Here is a 22,275-nt window from a genome sequence, read left to right as displayed (position 1 = left end):
TTCATTTCAAACAAAAAGATCAGAGAAGCTCTGATGAGTGGCCAGAAACTACTACAGAGAAGTGAATAGCCAGTGAGGTCAAGTTTCAGGCTCCCCTGCTTAGGAGAGAATTCTCTTCTGAAGCCAGCAGCCAGGTAGTATTGTTTGGGCCCATGCAAGCAGCCAGGAAACAAAAGAAAGGCTTGCCCTTTGGGGCATTTTTTCACTGAACCTGCACTAGGTTATATTTGGTACTTCTGCCCCTATTCAGCCCCACCCCTTTTACTGGCCCTTGTGGAGGCCAATACCTCTGGTCTATAACACAAGGACTCAGCGCATAGGGTGTGGGCTGTGGGAATTACAAAAATGACAACAGAACATCGGAGCCTGCAAAATGAGCAAATCACTAGGAATTTTAAAAGTAAATTTAAAAGTAATGAGGGCCTAAAAGTACCCATATGTGAAGTGGGAAGTTTTAAGTTTCAGCCTTTTCTGAGCTTTCTGTGTGCCCAAAAGAGGAGCTTATTTTGGAAGTGGAAGAAATTTTTTTCCTCATCAACTCAGAAGTGGTTGAACTGATTTAGCTCAAACTATAAAAAGATGAACACCAAATGCGGCCTGCTACAAGATTTCTGTGTGAAATAGAGTGGAAGCAACTAGAGGGGTAAGACCGTGCAAATCTAGTGCCTGGAAGTCATATTGTTCCAGTTGATTTTTCAGATGTCTGGAAGCTGGGTGTGAGGTGAGGGGTTCTGAGTCTAATGGGCAACGAATTCTAATTCAAAATGAAGCCCTCTTTTCTGATAAGAGTTTACCAGAAGCTTTTGAGGATGTGAAATTATTTTTCTAAATATTTTCATCTTATTTTATTTAAGCCACCAGTATATCTAAGCTTTTCATATGTGTTTAACCCAGGTAGTGCTAGTGGTAAAGAACCCACTTGACAATGCAGAAGACATAAGAGACCCGGGTCTGATCCCTGGGTGGAGATGATCCCCTGGAGGAGGGCATGGCAACCCACTCCAGTATTCTCGCCTGGAGAATCCCATGGATCGAAGAGCCTGGCGGGCTACGGTCCATAGGGTCGCAAAGAGTTGGACACAACTGAAGCGAATTAGCACACACACAATAAATTTAACTATGTATTGACCAATTAAAGAAGGGAGTGGTCTAAAGTGGTTAAAAACACAAATTTCGGAGATAGGTAGACCTAGGTTTATACCCTGCCTCTTCCATTTACTTGCTGTTTGAGCTTGCTACTGAGCTTTGCTGCTGTTTCTGGAGAACGGATAAATGTACCTTAGAAGGCTGTGGTAGGGTAGACAAGATGATGAACATGAAGTGGAATGCTGCCTGACACATAAGGACTCCCCCCAAAATAGTGGTTATAGTAGTATTAATAGTAATATTTATGAAATTGGGGGTTGCCCAAGGGCTTTTCTTCATGCTCTTTTCGACCAAATCATGTAGCTCACTGTTCTTCAAACAAATTTTATGATGACCAGCAGTAAGAAATACATTTTATGGAGTGATTGATACACATACCCATAGAAGAAGCAAGTTTCACAGAACAATATTCCCCTTTACTATGTGGAATGTGTTCTATGATATCCTAGTCTAAAGTCCTATTCTATTCTGTTTATTTTATTTCTTTTCATTCTTAAATAGTGATCACAGCATGGTAAACAGCTTTTACTACTGTATAATGGGTCATGGCCCACAGTTTGTAAAATGCTCACCTAGATGGATCTGGGAAATGCAGTTAGCACACTCAGGATCTGTCTTCTTCTGAATTAACACCTCAGCCAAGGTTTGGATCCAAAATAAATCTTCCCCATTAGAACTCCCTCTGAGAACAATGAATGACAGCTGCATACTGACTAGACACCAGCCCTCATACTTTCACCCCTGGCCTGGCTCCTGGATGATGACATTCTTTTCTAGACCCTTCTAACAAGTCCAGACCAAGATCCGGGTTTGGCCTGCAGGACCTGCCATGCATTTGAGAATGCGAGTGTGTGTGTGTTTGTGCATGTTTATGTGTGTGTATGTGACAGAGAGTGTTTGTAGGAATCGGGGGAGAGGGGAAGGACTGCCAACTTTTCAATTTTTCCCGCTGATGTCATCTACCTCTCAGGTTTCTGCCAGGTTGGAGGGGAATGCCCACTCCCTCCGGAGATGCCGGAGCCGGCGAAAAGGAGCCAGAGCGCCCACAGTCGCCAGCTCTTGGCTCCACCTCCCAGGTTTGTTTCCTTCGCCTTGACAGAGCCTTGGTCCAGTAAGATGATCTGACCACAGCTGGTCTCCTACACTTAGAACAAGTTGGAAGCAAGAGAACTTGGGGAAGGAATTTGGTTTCACTAAAAATAGCTGCAGTATAGACCCTGTGACTTACCACTCCTCACAACAGTCTGCTATGCACCGCACGGGGTCCTCTAACCCCTGCCATCACTTTGGATGATTTGCCTGTTCTGCCCGGAGCCCTTGAACCCACGAGGGGCTTAGGGAGCTGGTGGTGCTTTGGCTCAGATGCAGACTCTTGGAAATCTCAAACCTGCATGGTGATGATATGATCAAGAAGCTTCCTCCCCCGTGGGAGCGCGTGACCGTTGGCACTCATAACAACAGGTCCCTTTAAGAGTTTGGTCCATGGTGGGATCCAGCTTCTTCCTCACCACTGGGCCCATTGCATCTCCACTTCTAAGGTAGGTGAAACCAAAGTCTTTGGGGGAAATGCTACTGGAATTGTGATACTCTTGGGTAACCTCGGCCCAGTTTTCCTCCGCCTGGGCCAGGGAGGCAAATGTCAGGGCAGGACGTACCTTAGGAATAAAAGTCTGAGTCCATGCTCCCAATCATGGTAATTTTGGCAATTCTTTCCTTTCTTTGTCCCCTCCTGCCCCAAAGCCAAGATATTAGCCAGCAGGAAAGCAGCTCAAATGTTAGATTTAACCCTTTCTTGACTTCTTAACTAAGAGTTGCCTTTTTTTAAAGTTGCCTTGTGCTTTCTGTCCTGTTACTAACGCTGAGAATTTGAACTTGGCCCAGGGCACTGGTTATCTGTGTTTGTCTTTTCTGCTGGTACAGTGACAGAGAGTGACACAGAGCTGCCTAGAGCAGGGATTCCTGTGGCTCAGGCAGGCCCTGTGACAGAGGGAATCCATCCCAGGTGCACAAAAGACTTGCTTGGATTCCCTTTCCTCCCTGCAAAACCCCGGTCAGGACACATCTCTGATTTCCAGCTTGTTTATAGCTACAGGCCTTGGGGAAGGAGTTGGAATTGAGGGGAGCTGGAAAATTCTGAGGGTGAGGTTAGGAGACCTCTGAGAGAAAAAGAAGTTGCCTTGGCGGTTGGAAGGTTAAGCACTAACAATTTTTTGCTTAAGGTTAACTTTTGAGTATTTGCTATGCAAAGTACTATGCCAACATTCCAGCTTGCCAAACCAAGGTGTTTTCATGAAAACGAAGAGACACTTTAGTAACAGATATGCTTACTTTAAATGAAAACTACAATCTTAAAATATTACATGGCTGACGGAGACAAATCTTTTGACTCAGAATCATCATCTGTGTACATTTTGTAGAAGAATGGATTACGGACGGACACTTGAACATTATATCCCTATTTTTTTTCCTTTTACCCATCTTTGGGGTAGACGAGTATCTAAATATCATAAACTTGAAAGCTTAAACCTAGGGAATGCCTTAGCAGTCCAGTGGTTAGAATTCTGTGCTCTTACTGCCAAGGACCTAGGTTCAATCCTTGGTCAGGAAACTAGGATCCCACAAGTCGCATGGCACAGCCAAAAAAAAAAAAAAAAAAAAAAAAAACCAAAACCTTAAACCTAGAGGAAACATCTAGGAAGTCATCTTGTCTGATCCTTAGAGGGGCATGAATTAGGTTGAGTGACCACCTAGTCTGTACCTAGATTGTTGCCTCAGATTTCCCTGTGACCTCAACATGGATACATGGTGGATATTTCCATTTTGAAGCCACGGTTTTATTGACATCACATCTTACTAGTATTTTCTCCTTTCCAATAATACTTTAAGGTTTATTCATGTTGCTTCAAAGCCAGATGAAACTAGAATGTTTTGAAGTATTTTCCCCATGTTGAATTTGTGTAACCATATGGCATCATTAATGCCAGATGCTGGTCTTACCACCCAAATGTGTTGTCACATTTCATCGAAAGTCGTCAGGGGTTTTGCATTCAAATTGGGTACTCATTTTATTGAAACACTCTAGAGAAAGCGATTTGCTGGATGTTGCCTCAATAGCATACTTGTCTAGTACTTTGAACAAATGACTCCACTAAGAAAATCGCCATGAACAAACAACTTTTCAGGAATGGATTTGTCAGTAAAGCGATGCCCAGGAATCACCTGGAAAGATTGTTTAAAAATATAGTTTCTGGGCTGCATCCCTGGAAATTCGGATTCAAATGGTCTGGGAGTAGATTCCCAGAACCTGGACTTTTTAGCAAGCCATCCTGATCATTCTGATGCATGGCTAGATTTTGAAAGCTCTGTGAAAGTCAAAGTTGCCCTGCTTTTGTTTCTTTGTCCCACATCTCTTAATGATTTTATGTTGCCTTCAGAAAAAAGTTCATATTTCATTTGGCATTCCCCAGGCTCTCCATGTTCTAGCCCTAACCCACCTTTCCAATGTGATTCTTTGTTTTTTCTCTTCATATCCACCCCCAGTCAAATTGAATTGGCCACTCTTCATTTTACTTCCATGCCTGGACACTTAACTAATGCCTTTGACTGCGTGTCCTTCCTTACATCTCTGCACACCCAAATCTGCCCTATTTCTCATGGTCTAGGCTTCACTGTACGTAAGAAGGACTCTGAGGGTGTCTTTAAAATACCAACTCCTAAAACTCACTTCTGGAGATTCTGATTCAGCAGGCCTAGAGTGCTCAGGAGCCTCAGAGGGTCTGATGCTGACACGCTTTCAGAGACATTACATCTAGCTCAAATGTCATCTCTTTATAAAATCATTTCTCAAAGCTTTCATGCTTCTCCACTCCAAATCCTAAAGCATTTTGTTTATAGATCATAATTTAATATTTCACTCTTTACCTTTTATTCGAATCATTCCTGTACATCATCATTTCTCTCACTCACAGACGTTTACTGAGAGCCTAATATAAAGGTATATCTTTCCTCGAGAATCCACACTCCTTGGGAGAAAAGATCTGTGTCCATTTGCCCGTAGGAACACCTTGAGCCTGACTGTGCAGAGTCAGTGGACATCATCAAGTTTAAATCACTCTGCAGTAGATGAAGCAAGGCAAGAAAGCATCCCAAGGATAAAGCTTTATTTTCCCTCAGAAATGTGAGTGTGAGGCAGATCCTTTCTGTCTCTATGCCCAAAATCTGAGATGTATGCACCAGAAGGGGATCTGAGAAGACTTCTGGGGTTGGAAAATCTCAGAGCACAATGATGACTGGGTTCCAGGAAGTCTCTTGGCTTAGGTAGCATGGAAAAGCACCTGGCATTTCTAAATACAGTAGTTCTGCCATAAGGGAGGGACGAGCAGAGGAGGGACAGGAGACACTGGGTGACGGAGATCTGCAGGGACTTCACTGGGGGTACACTTCCCTTCTGTCCTTCACCTGGTATAACAACTGCAGGTCCTCAATCATCCATTATTGAAATTCTGTGGCTCTTTAATTATTTGGAGTTTACCTAAACACATATTAATATGTAATTGTGTAAAAATAATGTATAATTATGTAAAAATACATAACCCACATTACTAGCCTCATACGTATCCTTCTATATTTCTATTCTCATATAATTATATAAAACATGCATATGTACACATAAATACATTTTTGTTATAGATTATTTTACAAAAGTTATGTCATGTTACTTAAACATTTCTGCATCTTATTCTTCTTGCCATTTACTACCTGTGTGACTTTAGATTCTCTGGTTTTCAGTTTCCTAATCTGGAAAATGAGGATAATAATAGTACTTACCAGTTAGGGTTATTATGAGTATTCATGGAGTTAAAATACATAAAGCACATAAAATAGAGCTATATAGGAGTGCTTATTATTAGCATTATTACTATTATTCTCATTCAACAAAACATACAAGTCAGCTGCAGTTGCTGGACTTCATTCTTTTTAATCGTTGCTAAGAATTTTGTGATGGAGAACAATTTCTCTATCCATTCAACTTTTAGTGTACATTCACTTTGCTTCCATTTTTTTTTGGTCACAAGAAAGCAACATTGCAACCTTCCTATATATATCCTTTTGCTTTGTTGTTCAGTCACTCAGTTGTGTCTGACTCTTTGCAACCCCATGGACTGCAGCACAGCAGGCTTCCCTGTCCTTCACCATCTCCCAGAGCTTACTCAAACTCATGTCCATTGAGTCAGTGATGCCATCCAAACATCTCATCCTCTGTCATCCCCTTCTCCTCTTGCTTTCAATCTTTCCCAGCATCAGGGTCTTTTCTAATTAGTCAGCTCTTCACATCTGGTGGCCAAAGTATTGAAGCTTCAGCTTTAGCATCAGTCCTTCCAGTGAACGTTTAGCATTGATTTCATTTAGGATTGACTGATTTGATCTCAAACCAGACCCTTAACCTGCACTTTTTTTCTTAATCTGGGACAGATTCCCAGGAATGGAATAGCTAGGTTAAAAAGTGCTTATATATTGTTTTAAATTTCATTAAAGGTCACCATGTTGCTTCCTAAAAAGCATGTAACAAGTACACATATGGGTGTACACCATTTCAGGCAATCCCATCAATGGTTGATCTTTCTGCTGTTTTTAAGCTTTAACAGTTGTATGAAAAAGATCATCTCATTGTTATTTTACCTTGAGTTTCTGTGGCTACTCATGAGTCTGAATATCTTTTGAAAAAATTGTTGGCCATTTGGATTTGCTTCTTAGTGGCTCTTCATATTGTTTGCTTATTTTTTGAATGTGTTGTTTCTCCTTGTCAACTTCTAAAAGCTCCTCCTGTGTTATTGCTATAAGCCCCTCATATATTACTTGTGTGCAGCTCTGTGTCCAGTTTCTTGTTTTATTGATTTTACTTATTGGGCCTTGTGCCAAAATTTTGAAAAAATATAATATATATAGTTAAATTTCTTTTATAACTTCTGAATTTTAAGGATTGGTTAAGAGAGTTTTCCTACTCCTAGCAAATTTGGAAAACTCAGCAGTGGCCACAGGACTGGAAAAGGTCAGTTTTCATTCCAATCCCAAAGAAAGGCAATGCCAAAGAATGCTCAAACTACCGCACAATTGCACTCATCTCACACACTAGTAAAGTAATGCTCAAAATTCTCCAAGCCAGGCTTCATCAATACATGAACCGTGAACTTCCTGATGTTCAAGCTGGTTTTAGAAAAGGCAGAGGAACCAGAGATCAAATTGCCAACATCTGCTGGACTGTGGAAAAAGCAAGAGAGTTCCAGAAAAACATCTATTTCTGCTTTATTGACTATGCCAAAGCCTTTGACTGTGTGGATCACAATAAACTGTGGAAAATTCTTCAAGAGATGCAAATACCAGATCACCTGACCTGCCTCTTGAGAAACCTATATGCAGGTCAGGAAGCAACAATTAGAACTGGACATGGAACAACAGACTGGTTCCAAATAGGAAAAGGAGTATGTCAAGGCTGTATATTGTCATCCTACTTATTTAACTTATATGCAGAGTACATCATCAGAAATTCTGGGCTGGAAGAAGCACAAACTGGAATCAAGATTGCTGGAAGAAATATCAATAACCTCAGATATGCAGATGACAGCACCCTTATAGCAGAAAGTGAAGAAGAACTAAGGAGCCTCTTGATGAAAGTGAAAAAGGAGAGTGAAAGAGTTGGCTTAAAGCTCAACATTCAGAAAACGAAGATCATGGCATCTGGTCCCATCACTTCATGGCAAATAGATGGGAAAACAGTGGAAACAGTGTCAGACTTTATTTTTTGGGCTCCAAAATCACTGCAGATGGTGATTGCAGCCATGAAATTAAAAGATGCTTACTCCTTGGAAGGAAAGTTATGACCAACCTAGATAGCATATTCAAAAGCAGAGATATGACTTTGCTAACAAAGGTCCATCTAGTCAAGTCTATGGTTACTCCAGTGGTCACGTATGGATGTGAGAGTTGGACTGTGAGGAAAGCTGAGCACTGAAGAATTGATGCGTTTGAACTGTGGTATTGGAGAAGACTCTTGAGAGTCCCTTGGGCTTCAAGGAAATCCAACCATTCTAAAGGAGATCAGTCCTGGGTATTCTTTGGAAGGACTGATGTTGAAGCTGAAACTCCAATACTTTGGCCACCTCATGCGAAGAGTTGACTCATTGGAAAAGACTCTGATGCTGGGAGGGATTGGGGGCAGGAGGAAAAGGGGACGACAGAGGATGAGATGGCTGGATGGCATCATGGACTCGATGGACATGAGTTTGAGTGAACTCTGGGAGTTGGTGATGGACAGGGAGGCCTGGTGTGCTGTGATTCATGGTGTTGCAAAGAATCGGACACGACTGAGCAACTGAACTGAATTGAACTAAGAGAGTTTCCCTATTCCTAGGTTACACATATATTTTCTTAGATTTTCTTGTAAGACTTACTGTTTTTATATTTAAATATGTCCTTACCTGGAGACTATTGATTTTTTAGTTTTATTTATTTGGCTGTGCCAGGTCTTAGTTGCAGCATGTGGGATCTTTTTTTTTTTTTTTTTTTAGTTGTGGCATGTGAGACTATTTCTCCAACCAGGAATCAAACATGGGTCCCCTGCATTGGGAGCATGGAGTCATAGCCCTGGACCACCAGGGAAGTCCCAAAGTCTAACAGTTTATTCTTCCAAATTAATAGCTAGGTCCATCTCTATTGTTCATTAACAATCCATCTTTTTTCCACTAAAATGAAATAATACTTTTGCCGTGTATTAAATGCTTATGTATGGGGCTTAATTCTTTATTCTCTACTTGATTCCTCTGTTCTAATTGCCTATTGTTCCCATGCCACTACCATGTTTTGACTTCATTATGGTGATATTAGGGTATATCTGATATCTGGTTAAAATATTTTTCTCTCATTATTCTTATTTTTCATGGCTATTCTAAGATTTTTATTTTTCCATACAAATATTAAGGTTATGTATACACATCTTCCTCAACTTATGATGGGGTTGCTAAGTTGCTTCAGTCATGTCTGAGCCTATGGACTGCAACCTGCGAGGCTCTTCTGTCCATGGGATTCTCCAGGTAAGAGTACTGGAATGGGTTGCCATTTCCTACCAGCGGATCTTCCTGACCCAAGGATTGAGCTTATGTCTCTTACATCTACCTGCATTTGCAGGTGGGTTATTTACCACTAGCGCCACCTGGGAACTCTATGATGGGGTTCAGTTGAGTTCAGTCACTCAGTCGTGTCAGACTCTTTGTGAACCCATGGACTGTAGCACTCCAGGCTTCCATGTCTATCACCAACTCCCAGAGCTTGCTCAAACTCATGTCCATCGATGTGGTGATGCCATTCAACCACCTCATCCTCTGTCGACCCCTTCTCTTCCTGCCTTCAATCTTTCCCAGCATCAGGGCCTTTTCCAGTGAGTCAGTTCTTCGCATCAGGTGGCCAAAGTATTGTAGCTTTAGCTTCAGCATCAGTCCTTCCAGTGAATATTCAGGACTGATCTCCTTTAGAATGGACTGGTTTGATCTCCTTGCAGTCCAAAAGACTCTCGAGTCTTCTCCAAAACCACAGTTCAAAAGCATCAATTCATTGGTGCTCAGCTTTCTTTATGGTCCCACTCTCACACCCATACATGACTACTGGAAAAGCCATAGCTTTGACTAGATGGACCATTGTCGGCAAAATTCCCTTGTGGCTCAGCTAGTAAAGAGTCCGCCTGCAATGCAGGAGACCTGGGTCCAATCCCTGGGTTGGGAAGATCCCCTGAGAAGGAAAAGGCTACCCACTCCAATATTCTGGCCTGGAGAATTCCATGGATTGTACAGTCCATGGGGTCGCAAAGAGTCAGACATGACTGAGTGACTTTCAAAAAAAAAGAAGGAACATGGAACGTTGATTCAACAAAAAGAGAGAGGCGATCCTCTCCTCTTGATTGTCCATGAGCGAACAACTGCACGATGGGGTTATACCCTGTTAAATCCATTGTAAGTTGAAAATACCTGTTGAAAATGCATTTAATACACCTCGCCCTGCATAGTATCATAACCCAGTCTACCTTAAACGGGTTCAGAATACTTACATTAGCTTATAGTTGGACAAAATCATCTAACACAAAACCTGATTTATAATAAATTGTGGAATATCTCAGGGCTTCCCAGATGGCTCAGTGGTAAATAATCTGCCTGCAATGCAGGAGCTGCAAGAGACAGGGGTTTGATCCCTGGGTGGGGAAGATCCCTGGAGGAGGAAATGGCAGCCCACTCCAGTATCCTTGCCTGGAGAATCCCATGGACAGAGGAGCCTGGTGGGCTACAGTCCAGGGGGCCGCAAAGAGTGTACTGAGTGACTGAGCACACACACAATTTTGATATCTCATGTAATTTATTGAATACTGTAGGGAAAGTAAACAACAGAATGGTTGTATGAGTGCAGAACAGCTGTAAACATGGATTATTCATGCTTGTGATCATCTGACTGACTGGGAGCTGCAGTGGGGGCTGGTGCCCAGCATCTCTAGAGAGTATGGGACCACATAGTTGTAGCCCATGAAAAGATCAAAATTCATAATTTGAATTATGATTTTTAGTGAATATATGTTACTTTTGCACCATTGTATGATCAATAACTCATAAGTCGAAGCACCATAAATGGGGGACCATCTGCAAAAATAAATTTCCTCTCTTTTCCTTGGAAAATCATGTTGGGAATCTAAATTGGAATTTTAAAAAGAATATTGGTTTTGTGAAAATTGATATTTTATTATATAAAATCTTATAATTCTTTAATTCATTCCCTTTTTCCAGATTTTGTTTTATGTCCTTCAGTCAGCTATTATAATTTTCTTCCTACTGGCCTGATGATTTTCTTGTTATATAGGTTTTTTTTGTCATTACAAATATAATTTTTCCCATTTTCATATCTTGGTGTTGATTGCTTGAATAGGGAAATGTTATCTGTTTTGTATAGTAACCTTGTATTCTTTACCATATCAAATTCTCTAAATAAGTCTCACAGATTTTATTAGAGTGTTCTGTTTGGGTAGCTGTACAAATATACCACTAGCAGACAAAGAAATAGATGTCTTTTCTGATATTTGTTAGTTCTTTCCCTCTTTTTTTGGTCTTTTTTATAAGCTAGAATCCCCAAGGCAATGTTGAATAGTAATGAGGATAAGAAGCATTCTTGTTGACTTCTGAATTTTATTTGACGAGGTCAGTGTTTTGCCATTTGAGATAATATTTGGCATCCTTTTTTGGTAAACAATCTGTATTATTTTAAGAAATTTCCTTCTAATCCTGTTTCACTTAGAAATGTATTATGAGTGCAGCTGAATTTTATCAGTTGACTTTGAAGCCTTTCTTGATACCATTATTCAACCAGTTTTCTTTTTTAATTTACTAATGTAGTGAATTATGTTGATAGATTTGCTGATATTGAACCTCCTTTGCATTTCCAAATGTAATACTGTATATCAGTCATTTCTGTGAAACAAACCAGCCAAAATCTTAGTGGTTTCAAAAACAACAATCATTTCTTCCTGTTCATGGTTTCTTCAGGCTAGTTGGGGTCTTGTTAGTCTAGTCTGGGCTCAGCCAAGTGGCTTTGCTTGTCGCTTGCAGGTCTGTTGATCTGATGGGGCTGCTTTGCTTCAGGGAGTGGTGGCTGGAGCAGCTTTGCCCCAGGTGATTCTTATCCTCCTCCTGGGGCAAGCAGGCAGCCCAGGCTGTTTCAAAATGACTGCAGACACACAAGAAAGGAGGCAGAAGTGCATAAGGCCTCTTGAAGTGTAGGCTGGGGACTGGTACCCTTGGACCTCATTTTATTCCCTCAAAGCCATTTGGCTTCCCTGGTGGCTCAGTGGTAAAGAATTCACCTGCTAATGCAGGAAAGGCAGGATTGATCCCTGGGTTGGAAGATCCCCTGGAGAAGGAAATGGCAACTCACTCCAGTGTTCTTGCCTGGGAAATACCATGGACAGAGGAGCCTGGTGGGCTATAGTCCATGGGGTCCCAAAGGGTCGAACATGACTGAGTGACTGAACAACAACAAAGTTAAGGAGCAGGGAAATATATACCATGTTGATGGCAGAAACTCCAAAATCACGTGAAAAAATTCTTGGACACAAGGAAGGGTGAAGAATTATGGCCCTTGGTAGCCATAATTTTACTGAAAGATTGTTGGATTATATTTGCAAATGTTGTATTCAAAATGTCAGCATCTACATTTTAAAAGTGTTTATGGATTTCTTCTTGGTAGCCTCCTTTGTAGATCTGGTTATTTAATTAAATTGGCTTCCTAGAAAAGAATTAAGGGGGTTCCCATTAACCTACTCTGTAGATGACCCCAGCAGCTTTCTCCACTGAAGGAACCAGTGGCTGCAGGAGTGCAAGGCACAAACCTAGGCCCCTCCCCCTCCCCACAGCTGACCCATGCCACTGTGTGTGCTCTTAGGGCTAGACCCTCCAGGTGTGCTCTTGCACACTACTGGCCTGACACCCATCACCGGCCTTCACTGCCATGTGTGCATCTGTGTTGACATCCTACAGCCATGGAAGTGTATGCTGATAGCCAGGACCCCTGCAGCTGTTTGTGGGCCTGGATCTGGCCCTTTCTCCTATCACTAACCTGCACCACTAAGCTCACCTGCAGCTAAGCCCAGCATTTATGCACCTGTACACCTCCAATCTGGTTTCCACTGCCATGCATCAAAAACAATAAAATACTTAGCAATAAATTTAACCAAAAATCTATTTACAAAGCTAAAAGACATTGATGAAAGATAAAAATAAATAGAATGATATTCTACATTCATGAATCAAAGGAGTTAATATTGTTAAAATGTCCGTACTACACAAAGCCATTCATTGCACCCTCTATCAAAACGGGGAGGGAGGTGGGAGGGGGGTTCAGGATGGGGAACATGTGTACACCCATGGCGGATTCATGTTGATGTATGGCAAAACCAATACAATATTGTAAAGTAATTAGCCTCCAATTAAAATAAGTAAATTTAAATTTAAGAAAATGTCAATGGCACTTATAACAGAAAAAAAAAAATCCTGAAATTCATGTGGCACCACAAAAGACCATGAATAGACAGAGAAATCTTGATCTAGAAGAGAGCTGGAGTCCTCACTCTTGTTGATTTCCAACTACATTACAAAACTATAATGATCAAAACAGTATGGCATTGGCATAATCAAGGAAACAGACTTGAGAGGCCACTAAGGAGACTAGAATATTCAGTGGAGAATGGATAGTCTCTTCAATAAACAATATTGGGAAAACTAGATACCCATATGCAAAAGAATGAAATTGGACCTCTATATTACACCACTCACAAATGTTAACTCACAATGGTTTAAGGACTTAATTGTAAGACCTGAAACTGTAAAATTCAAGAAATCTCCTAGACCTTGGTTATGGCAATGATTTTTGGGGTATGGCACCAAAAGCATAGGCAACAAATTCAAAAATTAACCAGTGGAATCATATTAAACCAAAAAGCTTCTGCATAGCAAAAGAAATAATCAACAAAATGAACAGACAGCCTATGGAATGGGAGGAAGTATTTCCAAATCATGTATCTGATGAGGGATTAATATACAAAATCTATAAAGAACTCATACAACTCAATAGTGAAAACACCCAAACAATCCAATTAAAAAATAAGCAAAACACCTGAATGGACATTTTTTTCACAGAAGACATACAAGTGGGCAACAGGTATAGGAGGAGGTGCTCGAAGTCACTAATTATCAGGGAAATCCAAATCAAAACCAAAATGAGATGTCACCTCACATCTGTGTGATTGACTACCATCAAAAAAACAACAGATAACTAATGCTGATAATGATATAGAGAAAAGGGAACTCTGGTGCATTCTTACAGGAATATAAATTGGTACAGCTACTATAGAAAACAGTATGGAAGGTCCTCAAAAAAATTAAAAAGAAACTGCCATATTATCTAGCAATTTGACTTCTGGGTATATACCTGAAGGAGAGGAAATTACTATCTTGAAGTGATATCTGCATTCCCATGTTCATTGCAGCATTATTCACAATAGGCAGGACATGGAAATAATTCACATGTTCACTAATGGATGAATGGATAAAGAAGATGTGGTATATATATACACACACAATGGAATATAATTTGGCCATAAAAAGAAGGAAACCCTGCCATTTGTGACAAGATGGAAGAACCCTGATGGCATTATGCTAAGTGAAATAAGTCAGGTAGAGAAAGATATGGCAACCGGTCCCATCACTTCATGGCAAATATATGGGGATAAAGTGGAAACGGTGGCAGAGTTTATTTTCTTGGGCTCCAAAATCACTGTGGATGGTGACTGTGGCCAGGAAATTAGAAAAACAATTGCTCCTTGGAAGAAAAGCTATGACAAACTTAGAGTATTAAAAAGCAGAGACATTACTTTACCGACAAAAGTCCGTATAGTTAAAGCTATGGTTTTTCCAGTAGTCATGTACAGATATGAGAGTTGGACCTTAAAGAAGGCTGAGCACCGAAGAACTGATACTTTTGAATTGTGGGGCTTGGAAGATTCTTGAGAGTCCCTTGAGCAAAGAGATCAAACCAGTCAATCCTAAAGGAAATCAACTCTGAATATTCATTGGAAGGACTGATGAGGAAGTTGAAGCTCCAATACTTTGGCCACCTGATGGGAAGAGCTAATTCACTGGAAAAGACTCTGATGCTGGGAAAGATTGAGGGCAAGAGGAGAAGGGGGCAACTGAGGATGAGATGGTTGGATGGCATCACTGATTGAATGGACATGAGTTTGAGCAAACTCCGGGAGATAGTGTAGGACAGGGAAGTCTGGTGTGCTGCAGTCCACGGGGTCACAAAGAGTAAGACATTACTTAGCAACTGAACAACAATGAACAACAATAGAGAAAGACAAATACTATGTGATCTCTCACTCTCTCTCACACACACATACACACACAGAGAACTGACACAATGTTATCTGTCAATTATATCTCAATAGAGCTGAGGGAAAAAGAATTGAAGAGCTTTCCTTCTATTTTATGGCCTGGAGTAATTCCAATCATAGTAACATTACTTGTTTTTTTTTTTTTTAAAGTTGAATTGAAACAAATGAACCACTCTGTTATGATGACTTTTTCAGTGGTAGATATTTATTCACTTTTTCCATCTCTTTTTTTGATAATTGACCTATTCAACACTTCTTGTTGGGTTAATTTAGGCTTCTGAAGAATCATGCTTTTTTCCTAAATTTTCAAATTTGCTGCTATAGAGTTTAATGTAGTGTCATTTATAATTATTTAAATCTTTTATGTATACTTTTCCAATTCCAATGTTGTCAATATTTATTCTCCCCTTTTCCTTAATGAGGCTTGCAAGAAGGTTACCTGTTTTGCATGTCTTTTCAAAGAACAAGTTTTGGTTATCTCATTAATTCCACTTTTTTTTTTTTTTGGCTGCTAAAAAGACTTTTCCTAGTTTTTGTTATTTGGTTAATTTCTGGTTCTTTCCCACATATCTTGAGATGAATACTAAGTTCCTTTATGTTTGCATCTTTGTTCATTAATACTGAGATTGAAGAAGATAATTATTTTTTCTGAATAAGGTATTTACTGTGCCAAGTAGATTTTATTTTATTTTTTTATTTATGAGTGGTTGTTTATTTTATTTTTATTTTACTTTATTTTACTTTACACTTTCTAGATAGTTTGTAATTTCATTTTTTATCCAGTGGTGTTCTAGGAGTGTATTTCTTAATTTCCAAAACAGTTATTCTTTGCATCTTTTACATTATGTAAATTTTATAGCTATTATGCTCAGAAAAATCTATTATCTTTAAAAAATATTACTGCCTTTCCTCTGTGTCTTCCCTCTTCTTCTAGAAGACTATTCATCAAGATCTACAACTCTCATATTTTCCTTCATGATTCCATGTCTTGGTATTTTCGACTTCGTGCTCCGTGATTCTTCTTTCACTTTCTCTATTGGTGACTATTGGGTCTCAGCAGTGACCATCCTCTCCTTCAATTCATCCCTGAACTGTAGTCGGGGAATTGCATTTTGTAGTTCCAGAAAGTCTCTTTTTAGTTACACTTGAATCTTTGTATGAGTTCTTCTTTTGTTGTTATAGCTGTTGTGGTTGTTCAAGTTGGCATCTGTCTATCTCCCAATCAGTTTATTTCTTTAGACATGCATTGCTTCATCAACCTGCCACTGGGTGCTGGACAAACAGACATGTTTATAAAGGATTTAGTTGTTCACCCATAGCAGTCAGCTCATGGTGGAAGGGGGTCTCTGAGAGTCCCACAGAGGCTAGGAGGTCCTTAAGTGGTGAGAAACTAAGTACCTGAAGAAAGCTGCCCTCTTCCCAGGTCTCCTTGAAGAGTCCTCCTCTGCTCCTTACTTCATTCCTTTTTGGTCTCTAGGAGGCCTAGGTGTGAAAGTGAAAGTTGCTCAGTCCTGTCTGACTCTTTGCAACCTCATGGACTATACAGTCCATGAAATTCTCCAGGCCAGAATACCGGAGTGGGTAGCTAGCTGTTCCCTTCTCCAGGGGATCTTCCCAACCCAGGGATCGAACCCAGGTCTCCCCCACTGCAGGCGGATTCTTTACCAGCTGAGCCACCAGGGAAGCCCAAGAATACTGAAGTGGGTAGCCTATCCCTTCTCCAGTAGATCTTCCCGACCCAGGAATCAAACCAGGGTCTCCTGCATTACAGTGGGATTCTTTACCAGCTGAGCTACTAGGGAAGCCCTAGGAGGCCTAGGAGACTAGGAATATAGCTCTGATACTGTTTCCTGGTCTCCTTGCACCAGGCTTTCCTGGGACTGCATCCAGCTTTGCTCAGCAATCAAAGGATTTTGCTGAGACTCCCACAATGCCTAGAGCTTCGCTCATATTTGGTAGCTTTTTGGTTAAGGAGAGCCAGGCAGCCTGGAGTTAAGGATGGAAACAACTCAGGCTTAGGTCGCTGTCTTCTCAGGATCTTCTGTGGTTTCTGAAGAAAAAGAAGAAAGCCTTTTATATGATTGGACCTTAGTTACACTGAGTCCCAGAGAGTTGCTCTTTAATAACACAGGGCTAGTGATGAGGCTTGGAGTGGAACCTATACCAGTTTGGGGGCAATCGTGAAAATAAAATTGAAATGTCACAGTAAGAAGGGATCTATCTATCTATTTATATATACATATTTATGAAAAGTGGGAGTAGCTAGGAGAGTGAAAGTCCAGAAGGTTCATGCCAGAGGATCAAATGTCTCTAATAACTGCAGGTCACCTGCAATACAGGAGACCCCGGTTGGATTCCTGGGTTGGGAAGATCCACTGGAAAAGGGATAGGCTACCCACTCCAGTTTTCTTGGGCTTCTGTGGTGGCTCAGCTGGTAAAGAATCCACCCGCAATGCGGGAGACCTGAGTTCGATCCCTGGGTTGAGAAGATCCCCTGGAGAAGGGAAAGGCTACCCACTCCAGTATTCTGGCCTGGAGAATTCCATGGACTGTATAGTCCATGGAGTTGCAGAGTCAGACATGACTGAGCGACTTGCACTTTCATGAAGCATTGGAGGGGATGAGGAAGGCAGAACTTACTGGAGTTCTGAGAAGTTACCAGGTCTTAATGCAAAAGGTGACCTGGAAGTGGAAGCTCATAGAGAAAGATATGTGAAGTCACACAGAATGTCACAGCGTCCCAAGAACAGTGACTTTGCTTCATTCCCACCTTCTAAGTCTGTTTCTCTCAGTGGCAAACTCTACCCTGGAACCACACAGTGAAGGGGCTTCTGGGTAACCTAGTTCCTGGCCTTGGTCAGGAGTGACAGTGGTCACTGAGCTGACAACAGACAGTTGAGCTCAGTATTCCAGCAGGAAGAGCAAAGAGGAGCAGGGTAGGACTATGGCTGTAGAGAAGTGGCCTCTTCAGAGACTCCTCTGCCTTTGGCCCCAGTGCCGTAGCCCTCTTGACTGCATGCTTTGATCTGCCTCTCAGAGACATCCTCTCCACTACCACCAAAGCCACAGCATCATGCACTTACTGGTCGTGAATTCTTCCAGAATCCTGTGGCCCATGCTAATCAGGGCAAGACTGGTATGTGAGCCTTTCAACTATGTCAGCATCTGTCACTGCAAAGTGCCTAGGCCTTTGCAACAGAAAAACCTGTGTTCAAATCCCTCTACTGCTATCTACTACCTGGGCAGGTAAATTACTCTTTCTCAGCCCTTTTCATTATTTCTAAATGAAGGGTGACAATCTCTAACTTTTAAGACAGTTACAAGTATGAAATGACAACTTATGTAAAGCACCGTCTATTAATTACCGCTCCTCTTTTTGGTCATTAGTCTTGTTGCCTTGACAATGCTTCTAGTGCTTGCCTACAAAGAAGAAAAATGATGTTACTTCTTTCCTTCTGTAGTAAGTGGGGACTACAAAGGGGCTCCTCTTTTGCTGGCTAAGTGGCAGGGAGGCAGATCTCCTTTCGTTGATCTGAGAGGCTCTCTTGAGAAGCAGACACAGTAAATCTTGACTTTTCAGCCTTGGTAAGATACACAGAAGGTAAGCTTTATGTAATAGAGTGGAATGAATATGGAGAAGAAAGTAATAGGGAGCAGTCAGGCTAGACCCTGGGAGTAGGAGAGGAGGGTGAGAACATGGAAAGGAAAATAGCACTGGAGGCTGCATTGGCAGAAGTGTAATGGAGCAGAATAAAGCATTTCAGGGTTAGGACTTCCCTGGTGGTCCAATGGTTAAGACAGCAAGTTTCCAGTGCAGAGAATGTGGGATTGATCCTTGGTCTTGTTGGGGAGCTAAGATCCCACATGCCATGTGGTGTGGCCAATGATAAATAAGTAATAAAAAAATAAATAAAATCTCCTACCTATAAAGATATGTATATGCATGCATGCTAAGTCGCTTCAGTCGTGTCTGACTCTTTGCGACTCTATGGACCATAGCCTGCCAGGCTCTTCTGTCCCTGAGATTCTCCAGGCAAGACTACTGGAGTGGGTTGCCATGCCCTCCTCCAAAGGATCTTCCTGACCCAGGAATAGAACCTGCATCTTCTAAGTCTCCTGCCTTGGTGGGCTCTTTACCACTAGTGCCACCTGGGAAGCCCAAAGATGTTGAATGTACACATTCATTAAAAAAAAAAAAAAAGAATTGCAGGACTGGGAAACTGAGTCCAGTGCATCCCTTAGAGAACATAGCCACAGACTGGCAGGTAGTTATACCCACAGGGTGATGGGTACCAGCACACCCCAGCTATGTGCTAGGTGCAAGTCCATCCTGTGGCAGGTAAAAATCACACCAACTGGGTACAGTTTCACGGAAGGAGAGTGCAGCTACAACTGTCATCATTAGAAACTCAGCTTGGTATTTCTGAACCATCTGCAAGTTATCCCTCTATCCCTAAAATGTAACTGTTCTAGAAAGTACCAGCAGTGTATCAGGACTCTGTGGGCAGGTATAAATCCAAGCCCAAACTCTGGTGCAAAGGGGGTTCTAAGCAACTTTCCAAGAAAATGGAAGTTGGAGGCAAACGGCACTAGCCACACAGTGACGGTCACTTAAACAACCAGAAGAAGAGAAAGATTATCAGGATCTCTATTTACCAAAAGCCTGGGCAGTCAGACAGTGTTGGAGAGAAAAGGAGAGAGGAGTCACAGGCTGTGATCTCTGAAGGCAGATGGGGTTTGTGCCAGAAAATGCTCACTCAGGTTCAACAAGTGTTAAAGGAAGAGGGAGGAGGTGGGATCAGGCAGAGGGAGAAGTTGATCTTGATGCAGGTGCCCCAAAGCCTCAGCCACCAGGTGGAGAGCTGTGGCATGAGAGGCCATCTGCCAGAGAACCTGTGTTGAGCCCAGATGGCCAGGCCTTGCCACTCAGATGTGGGCCACTCCCAGAAGGACAGGATTTCCGGTAAGGGTCAGGGCTGTGCAGCAGAGGCAGACCCTGAAGGAAGTGACCTCTGAGGCTGCCTCCTGACCCACCCCCTCACAGCTGGCTAGGAAGCCCTTCCATGGACACACTTCCCTGTCAACCACATGGGCAGTCAGGTATTGACTGGAAATGCATGAAAGCCCAATCTGCCCTGAGATCTCTATTCTCACTCTAATGCTTGTATTTATTTAAAAATTGTAATATTTATTTTTATTTATTTATATATTTGGCTGCACTAGGTCTTAGCTACAGCACAAGGGATCTTTAGTTGTGGCATGTGAACTCATAGCTGGGGACGTGAGGTCTAGTTGCCTGAGCGGGGATTGAACCCAGACCATCTGAACTGGGAATGAGAAGTCTTAGCCACTGGACCACCAGGGAAGTCCCTTGGCTTTATTTTTGAATAAAGAGACATTTTAGAGCTACCAGTGATTTTGTAACTTTTATAAAATATGGAGTGTCACAGAGTAGAAAGTGTTGGGCCTTTGGAGACAGAAGATCCTACTTGAGTCTCAATTCTGGTTGCACCTTTTTACCTCAATCTTGGGACAGTTGTTTCACCTCTCCAAGCTTGTTTTGTCCTCTCAAAAATGGAGATAATCATAGTCACTAATTCAGAGGGCTGCTGTGAGTATAAAATCTGGATAAATATTTAGTACAGAGTTGGAAACCCAGTCAATTAAATCACTGGTGATACAATGATGAAGCTATTTGCTGTGCCTTGAATGTGCCAGGCACTATGTAAACCATGGAGCGGGCATGGGGGCAGTCAGGAGACTTTAACCCAGTCCTTGTCATCTAGGAATTTACAGTTTCCTTGAGGATTCAAGATATGGGCAAATGGGAGTAAGTAGTAGTATTGTGCTAATAACTTACTACCATATCCAAGAATTTTGTAAGAAATATATTTTTTCTGCCTGACATGTTTTCTGTTCATATTGCCATGTAACCAGTAGAATGGAGGCAAGAACAAGATTTGACAATCTTCTGGAAGCTGACCTTGGTCAAACTCTCTTGTACGTTATTTACCGGGAGAGATGATGGCTGGGTCCTCTGATTCAGATGGAGAAAACGTCAGGAGCATGCTGTGGGGAAAAGGCCACCTTTGATGACCCATTCCTCTTGACTTGGGAGATTCTGAAGGCTGTGGACTGATAGGAATTCGGGCTGGGGACCCGATGCTGCCCAGTGATGTTCCTCATATAAGAGCAAGAGTGAAATCATTGAACAAGTTCTCCCTCATTGTTTCCTCCTTCACTGGAGAAGAAAGTGACAGAACATTTTAAGATGTTCATTCCTGACAGGCATCCCAACATCATAGTTGCTGCTGCTGCTGCTAAGTTGCTTCAGTCATGTCTGACTCTGTGTGACTCCATAGACGGCAGCCCATCAGGCTGCTCTGTCCCTGGGATTCTCCAGGCAAGAACACTGGAGTGGGTTGCCATTTTCTTCTCCAATGGATGAAAGTGAAAAGTGAAAGTGAAGTTGCTCAGTTGTGTCTGACTCTTAGCAGCCCCATGGACTGCAGCCCACCAGGCTCTTCCATCCATGGGATTTTCCAGGCAAGAGTACTGGAGTGGGGTGCCATCGCCTTCTCTGAACATCACAGCACAATGTTCTAAATGTTAAGTTCAAGGGAGGCAGAAGATCATGCATACTCAGTATAGATTGGAAAGGTCTTAGTGTTAAACTGTTTTTGGATAAATCATTGACATCTCTCTGTCTTGTAACTTTTCCCTACTCTCAATTTTACTCACAGTTCTGTGGGTCAGAAATTTGGACCAGGCACTGCAAAGATAGCTCTTTTCTGGTCCATGAATTCTGGAGCCTTGCAGCTGAATGGCTGAGCACTGGCTGGATGGCTTGACTGGGGTCATGTGTCTGGAGCCCTGTGTCCGCCATCAGCTGAATTCCTCGGTTCTTCTTCATGGGGTCTCTTTGCATAGCCTGTTTGGGCTTCCTCGACACATGGGTGTCAAAGCATCTGCCTTCTTATGTGGTGGTTGGCTTCCCCTAGAAAGAAAGTAGAGCTATCAAGTCTCCTAAAGTTTGGCCAGGAACTGACACAGCATCACTTTGGCCACATTTTGTTGGTAAAACAAGTCACAGGTCCAGCCTGGATTTAACAGGACATTACCTCTAGAGGGTGGCGTAGCATATATGTATAGGA

General features: G+C 41.9%; 1 protein-coding gene across 2 annotated transcripts in view; it reads left to right on the top strand.

Moving 5' to 3' along the window:
- The first annotated feature begins 2,374 nt into the window (after nt 1-2,374).
- FGF13 (fibroblast growth factor 13) overlaps nt 2,375-22,275 on the top strand; it is a 575,359-nt gene continuing 555,458 nt past the window's right edge. For both annotated transcript variants that reach the window (XM_040265383.1, XM_040265380.1), the window contains exon 1: nt 2,375-2,684. The gene's annotated coding sequence lies outside the window, so the exon portion shown is untranslated. The remainder of the gene's footprint in view (nt 2,685-22,275) is intronic.

This window comes from Oryx dammah, unplaced genomic scaffold (assembly GCF_014754425.2).
Source record: "Oryx dammah isolate SB20612 unplaced genomic scaffold, SCBI_Odam_1.1 HiC_scaffold_23, whole genome shotgun sequence".
Taxonomy (NCBI): Eukaryota; Metazoa; Chordata; class Mammalia; order Artiodactyla; family Bovidae; genus Oryx; species Oryx dammah.
Note: the sequence above shows the minus strand (reverse complement) of the source record. Positions and strands in the feature narration are given on the sequence as shown.